Genomic DNA, 8191 nt, shown 5'->3' with positions numbered 1-8191 from the left:
CAACAGGTATCTGCATCATTTGTCAGCTCAGGATCCCCCATAATTCCCTTCTGATCATTTTCCTAAGCCCTTGTCATATCTGGGTTGAGAACTCCTAAAGCTGAAGCTGCCACTTACACTATGTGTAAGACTTAACTTTAGTGTTGCAGTGGGCCAGCACTCTCCCCTCATATGCCAGACATCTTCCGTTGACTTCTTAAGTTGTCTTAGACTGGAAATATGTCACATCCTGATAATTTGTTGGCTTTGCCACTCCAAAATGTAATTTGAGTCATTATTTTAAAGTTGTTAGGAAGAGAATATTGAGATATTTTGGCTTGGTTGCTACTGTTGCTCTGCCATCTTAGCTCTTTATCTTCTCATTCCAATCTGGAAAGTCCCTAATTGCTGTCAAAAATATATATTAATTGTTATTAATTTCTCAACATTATCAGCCATTCATCATCTCCTTTATAATTTCTTGCCTACTTATATTTGCATCATTCTCTGGAACACCAACAAAATAATTTCAGGTATTCATCCATTTTAAAACAATTGTTACTAAGAAAAACTAATAAAGGTCAAGGAGCTAGTCTAATGATTTTATTCTTTATTCTGATGATGGTCCCTCAGTCTTCAATCCCTTTGATATTTTTATAACAGATGTTATATATTTTATTTATAACATTATTTAACAAAGTTAATATTCATTTATAATATGTTACATTTGAAAAGTGAGATAACCTAGAAAAAGGAGCAGCTTTGTTCTCAAAGGACCTTGTATAGAATACCTCCTCTGATGATATATGTGTGAATTTAGATAAATTACTTAAGCTCCCTGAGCCCTACTTTACTCACTTGTAAAATGGGAGAGTTGGAATATAAATTATTATATTTTGGTTTAAAATGTATGGCCTCTTTATCCTTCTTTTGGGGAGGCAGATTTTTGTTAATGTTTTTTTTAAATTTCTTTTTACATCGCTGTCAATTCAAAATTCTGTAATTTGGCATTCAGAAAGGCATCTGAAACTATCATGATCTTTGAATTACAATGTAGAGTTAAGATAAATCCAAGATTTGTTTTTAAGCACTTTTTAAATACTTGTTTTCAGTTCCACTCTCCTCCCACCCATTGAGAAGGCAAGAAATACACTAGATATTCCTTTGATGACATGTAAAACATATTTCCACATTAGCCATACTGAAAAAAAAGGAAGAAAGAGCAAGAAAACAAATTAGAAATACAATATTCTTCTATTTTCTCTCAAAATTCATCAATTCTCTCTCTGGAGAATGATTATTTTTCATCATTAGTCCTTTGGAACTATGGTAGAATATCATATTGATCAAATACCTTACTCTTTCATAGTTCATCATTAAAATATGGATGCTACTATGTACAATGGTCTCCTAGTTCTGCTCAATTTACTTTGCAGTAATTCATATAAATCTTCCTAGATTTTGTTTTGTTTTGTTTTGTTTTGTTTTTGCCTCTGAAACCCTCCCCTTAGTTATGTGTTAAAGTGTAAGAGTATTCTATCACAATTATATAGTATAATTTGTTTACATACTTCCAATTTGATGGGTATTCTCACAGTTTCTCTTTCTTTGCCACTACACAAAGAGCAGCTATAGCTAATACTTTTGAACATAATTCTTTTCCTGTGATCTCTTTGGGATGCAGAACTAGTAGTGACATTTATGGGTTAAAAGGTATGAACATTTTTATAGCTCTTTAGACATAATTCTAAATTGTTCTTCAGAATATTTGGATCAGTTTACAACTCCATCAATAAAGTATGTTAGAATCCCTGTTTTTTGACATATTTCATATTTGTTCTATTTGTCTTGTCTCTTTCATATTAGCTAAATGGATTGGTGTGAGATGGCACATTACTAGTTTTAATTTTTATTTCTCTAATCATTAGTGATTCAGAGCATTTTTTCACATAGCTATTGATACTTTTGGGCTTCATTTTTTTCTACTGAAAAAATCTTTCTTTCTGCTTATTCTTATCTTTCTTTCTACCTACTCTTATCTTTTCAAACTTTATCAACTGGGGAATAAACCCTAAATAAATTTTGTTTTTTTTAAAGGCACACATAGGGACAATCTGAGAGTTAGTAAAGGGGAATTGGTCTTGGCTATGAGGGCAAATTAATATTTTATTTTTATGTTAATCACTAATAATTTATTTGTGATCCATCCTTTTTTCTCCTAATGTTATCAAGACTCCTATAAAGACCAGTGTATGAGAGCAGGATATCACTCCTAGTTTCTAAGCTATGTTCTTGTTAATTAGTTTTGAGTTGGGTCCCATTATAAAAGAGCCCTGACTTTTGTAAACAAAAGACAAATTGATAGGACCCAGAAAAATTTGTGTGGAGGTGGTTTAAAGTAGGCATTGTGGAGTGCCTAGAGCTTAGTCAGACAGACACTGAAAACACCAAGGTCATCCATGATGAAGAAAGAAGTTGAAGTGCTTGTGCAACTCTGCCTCATTGAAATCAAATACATTCATGAGTCAAGACAGCATTCTTTGATAACATTGATTATCTTCAAGAAATGAAGAACAAACAACTTTAATGTTATTCACTTCTTGAAGGCCTCAGAGAGGGCCTACTCCCTATCCACTCCATCAAAAATATACAGTTCTGCTCTATTGCTAAAATCCTCTGTCTGCAAAAGCTACATTATATTTGACTTGTATCTTTCATATAATCATTTGCCATGTGTCAAATTTGCCTCAAATCTAAAAAGACAAACAAAAAAAGCTAAATTTCTGTTTGAATTTTAGGTTCTGACCTATTGTGATTACACTAATAATAGTTCATGCAATCTAAAAACCCATAATATTAAAGAATAGTAGAGAAAGGACCCTTGACCTAAGGGCCATTATATGTCCCCTCTACTAATAATATTATGACCACATGTAGCTCATTAAATCATCAGCCACGAAGTAGAGAAATTAAGTAATATGAGAGCCAAGGATGACATAAATACATACATACATACATATATATATATATGTGTGTGTGTGTGTGTGTGTGTGTGTATGTGTATGTATATATATATATATATATATATATATGTGTGTGTGTGTGTATGTGTATATATGCATATACACATACATATATATATGCATACATATATAGATATAAAACATACATATGCATATAGATATAAACACACATACATGAATATATAATGTTATATATATATACATATATAATGTTATATACACACATATGTATACATATATACACGCATATATACACACATATATGTACACACATACACACACACACACACACACACACACACACATATATACCTATATTGCCTCATCTCTTGAAGCAATGGGAAGAAGTTCATTTCTAATTTAGGACTAAGATCGGTTGATATAATTATGCATTGGCTTTATTTTAGTATTGTTTTCATTTACATTACTGTAGTCACTGTGTATGTTGTCTCCTTGGCTCTACTTAATTAACTCTGCATTAGTACATTCCAATCCACTCATGTTTCTTTGAAATTTGTCATTTCTTAGAGAAGAAAGAAGAAAAGGACAGGATGAAGAAGAGGACGAAGATTTCACTACAAAATGTAGTGAAGCCATGGGTGAAAATACAAAGTCCCTTTACCAATACATATTGCCACATTCTGTGTGATTCATACAGAGAGATTAGATAACCTATACAGGAACACATGGAAAGTTTATGTCACAGGCAGAATTTGGTGGCTTCAGGATCAATTCTTTATTCATCATTCCCCATAATACTATTACTTCTTGTGACATATTATGTGCATGAATATAACAGCATGGCTTTAATCATTGTTCATTTTATGGTCTCCTTATTTTCAATTGTTCCTTTTCTTCTATAAAATTGTTCCTTTGACAATTTTAGTACTTATAGAAAAATGATTTTTTTTTTACTTCTTTGAGGCACACAATGAATGGGGGGGATATCTAAATATCTTATTTTAACCCAAGATTATTTTCTGGAATCATTGGACCAAACTACATATTCTTTTGACAACATCTTGCTATCAGTTTTTATCCTTGAAATTCTCCTTTCTCTTAGTTCCTATGATGTTATGTTTTCCTTAGTCTTCTACATTTCCAATCATTCCTTCTATTTCTGGTTCTGGATTTTCTTCTCTTCTCCTTCTCTATTTAGGCAAGAATTAGCCAAGTCACTTGTTTCAAAATTCTTCTTTTCTGTGCCCACATTTTTGTCTAGTATTTATGGTATCTATAATCCAACATATCCCTCTATACAGATGACTCCAAAGCTAAATTTGATAAATTTGAGCTGTTTTCTCTATTTTTGTCTTGGTCACCAACTTCTACCTAAGCATATTACTAGGGGGGACATATTTGTCCTCAAAATTTTATAGAATTAAATATCTACCACCCTATCTATCCCTCTCCAAAATCAGCACTTATTTCTGCTCTATTTTTAATGATGTTACTATTCTCTTACCTATAGTGATAATAATAACAGCAACAATAATAATAATAATATTTAATAATTCTTAAGTTTTACAAAGTCTTGAAAACATGTCAACTCCTAATAATTTCTTAATTGCAAAAGCCCATAGTCTTTTATCTGTCTTCATTTTCCTTGACCTTTATGTAGCCTTGGATAGGATTAATCACTTTCCTAGATTCTTTCAAGGTTTTTAAGACATGTATTTTTACTGGTTCTTATCATTCTTACCTGACCTCTCCATTCCTGGATCCTCTTCCATATTATTCCCTTCAACTACCTATGGCCACATTGTATCAATGCCAAAAATACATTTGCCAAAAAAATACTATATGGAGAACTCACACAAGGCTCACAGGGTAGTCATAAAAAGTGATATAAAGACACTCTCAAAGTCTCTCTTCAGAACAACCGATTGTATGACATGAGAGACACTGGAATAGGACCACCCAGCATGCTGTGAACTCAAAGAAGTTACTGTGCTCTACGAGCAAAGCAGAATTGAATCAGTCTCCAAAAAAAGAAAAAGAAAAAAAAAAAAAAAAGAAAAGAAAAAAAGAAAACATGAAATGTGCAAAATTAGAGAACCTACTCCAAATGTTCATAGGGACTATTTGTGTCTGACCTATGGCAGAGCACTCCAAGTTTCTGGTCAGACACAGTAAGACACAGTATAATTGGTTCTAATGTAGTGATGCCATTTTAGCCCTCTTCCACTAAGGACAACAATCAACCAACCAACCATATGTCCCACAGAATTCTATCTTGGTCCTTTACTATTTCACTTAGTGATTTCATCACTTCCAATTGATTTAATTATCATCTATCTGATGATTCTTAATTCTACCTATTCTCCCTCAAACTCTTTGCTGGGAATCTTGAAACTTTATTTCAAACTGGATATTTAGTATTCTTAGTAGATATCTTGAATTCAATGGGTCTAAAATAGGACTCATTAACTTTCCTCAAAGTCATCCCCACTTCCACCTTTCCTATTAGCACACAGGACAATACTACTATCCTAGGCTCACAGATTCATAAGTCCTAGGCTCACAAGTTCATAACCTTGTAATCCTGGAATCCTTATTCTTCCTCATTTTTTATGTTTATGAAAGACTACTCATTTCACCTTCATGGCATCTCTTGAAAACACTCCATTCTCTCCATTGACATTGGTACTACACTAGTGAAAAATCTCATTACCTCATCCCTGGACTATTATAAGGGGTTGTTGATAGTTTCATCAGTTTCCCCACTCCAATCAGTCCTCCATTCAACTGCTAAAGTGATTTTCTGAAAGCTCAGGTCCAATCATGTCACCAAAACACACACACACACACACACACACACACACACACACACACACAATGATCAATAAACTTCAGTGACTCCTCATCACATCGAGGATCAAAGACAAAATTGTTTGTTGAGCATTAAAAGCCCCTCATAACTTAGTGTGTCTCTCTCTCTCTTTCTCTCTCTCTCTCTCTCTCTCTCTCTCTCTCTCTCTCTCTCTCTCTCTCTCTCTTTTTTTTTTTTTTTTTTTTTTTTAGTGTTTCTTATACTTTTCTCCTCAACACACGTATTCTTCAGTTTATTAACACTGGTCTACTGAGTTTTCTACAAATAGGATATTTGACTCTCTTGATTCCTGCCATTTTCTCTGTCTACTATGCTTGACACACTCATTCTCCTTAACTTTGCTAGATTATATCCTAGGCTTTCTTTAAGATTAAACTATAATCCCACTTTCTACAAAAAGCTCTCTCAGCATCTCAATTCCAGTGCCTTTCTTCTAGCAATTAGTTACTATCCTCCTTAGAGCTCTGTTTGTGTGTTTATTTTCATTTTGTTTTCTTTGTTAATTAGATTACAAACTCCTTGAGGACAAATATAAAGGGCTGGAACTCCCAATAGGTGCACTGGAATCAGACAACAAAGCACTTAAGGCTAATTTACCTATTGGACAATAACTATTAGCATGTTTGTAATTTTTCTTCTCACAGTTAATGCTAGCTCAATGCTTGGCATTAGGAGAATTGTAGGGAAGGATTAGGGAGTAGAGTGAGAGAGGGGAGAGAACTTCACTTGGCCTCAGGAGGAGGAGGCCTAAAAAAGTATGGAGATTTGTGGAGATTCTGAACTCTAGACTCAAGGAAGGATCCTTGGCAAAACTCTTGGCAATTTTGTCTATCTCCTTCATTTCTCCCCCTAAAAACCAAGGACTTTTGCTTATCCTAACTCTGGCTGATTCTGAGGCCTTCAGAGAGCTAACCCAGACTTCACAGATAAACACTATCCTTTGCCTTTATTTCTGTATTTACTAATACTTAGCACAATGCCTGGCACCTAGTATAAGCACATCATGCTTAATAAAGGTTTAGTAATTGAATGATTTACTCCTCTGTTCCTTAAAAATTATTTGGTATTACTAATCTACTTTATAGATTTGGAAAATTAGATTAATGAATTGTTCAGGGTCACAGTATTTGAACTTTTATCAACTTTAAGTCTTGCTCTCTATACTGTATCATCTATTTTTTTTTTCCTCATTCTTATTTCTTTCCCTTTCAACTTACCAACCAAATTGCTTGACATTTGGAAAAACAAAACAAAAAAAACAAACAAACAAAAACAAATTATGTTTATTTCTTTTTGTCCCATTCCCACTGCCAATATCTTTGTCCCCAGTGATTTCCAACTGGACTATTATAATGAAATTGTAACTATCCTCCTACTCTATTCTCTCCCTATTAATTCTATTTTAAACATTAATACCATTAATTGATGAAGTATTCTTTTCATAAAACCACCTGCCCTAAACCGTCAATGATTCTTTATGATCTCTCAAATAAAGCACAAATGTATGAGTCTGACATAAAATCTTCAATAATGATTCATTTCCCAAAAAATAACGTTTGATCTTTTCAGCTTTGTGGTTCATTATTTTTCATCATGCAAACTGCCCTCTGATCAAATCTGACTATTTGCCAACTCCATAAACTCCTGTTTCTTTGTCTTTACTTATTCTGTTAATGCTAGATCCATGCCCTCCCCACAAACTTGCCTAATACCTTTGTAAATTGTATTTGTTCTTCTAAGACTAGCTCATAAGTTTTCTATTTCTAGGAAACTTTTTTTTAACCTATCCATCAGAGATGGTCTCCTTCCTTGATTAAAGTGGTATTTTCAATTTTATGTTCATCTATAGCGATAAAACCATCTCCCAATTAAAAAAAAAAAAAGTAAGCTCTGAGAGTATAGCTTGGGCCCTCTGATTCTTTGCCTTTATTTTTGTATCCTGATTCTTCCTTGAATCCCCTTTTCAAATATCTGCTAGTGCCTATTATAGTGCTTCATATGCAGAATATAAGCAACAAATGGGATTGTTAAGTAGAGAAGTCCCATCCAAATACAAGTTTTCCTATCCCTAACTTAGGCTGGTTGTTTCAATTTTCTAGATTTTTGTGATATTACTTGTAAAAGAAAAAAAAAAAAAGACAGTTGTGGTCATTTGTATACTAAATGTATAATCTCTCAGACTTGTGATTTAAGACCCTAGAAATATTAAGTTATATATGTTCTATTATATTCTCATATGCTCACTATACAAATGCATTTTCTTTTTTTTTCTTTTTTTTTTATTCATTTTTCCAAATTATCCCCTCCCTCCCTCCACTCCCTCCCCCTGATGACAGGCAATCCCATACATTTTACA

The sequence above is a fragment of the Sminthopsis crassicaudata genome, chromosome 2 (genome assembly GCF_048593235.1).
Source record: "Sminthopsis crassicaudata isolate SCR6 chromosome 2, ASM4859323v1, whole genome shotgun sequence".
NCBI lineage: Eukaryota > Metazoa > Chordata > Mammalia > Dasyuromorphia > Dasyuridae > Sminthopsis > Sminthopsis crassicaudata.
This window is presented reverse-complemented; position numbering follows the sequence as displayed.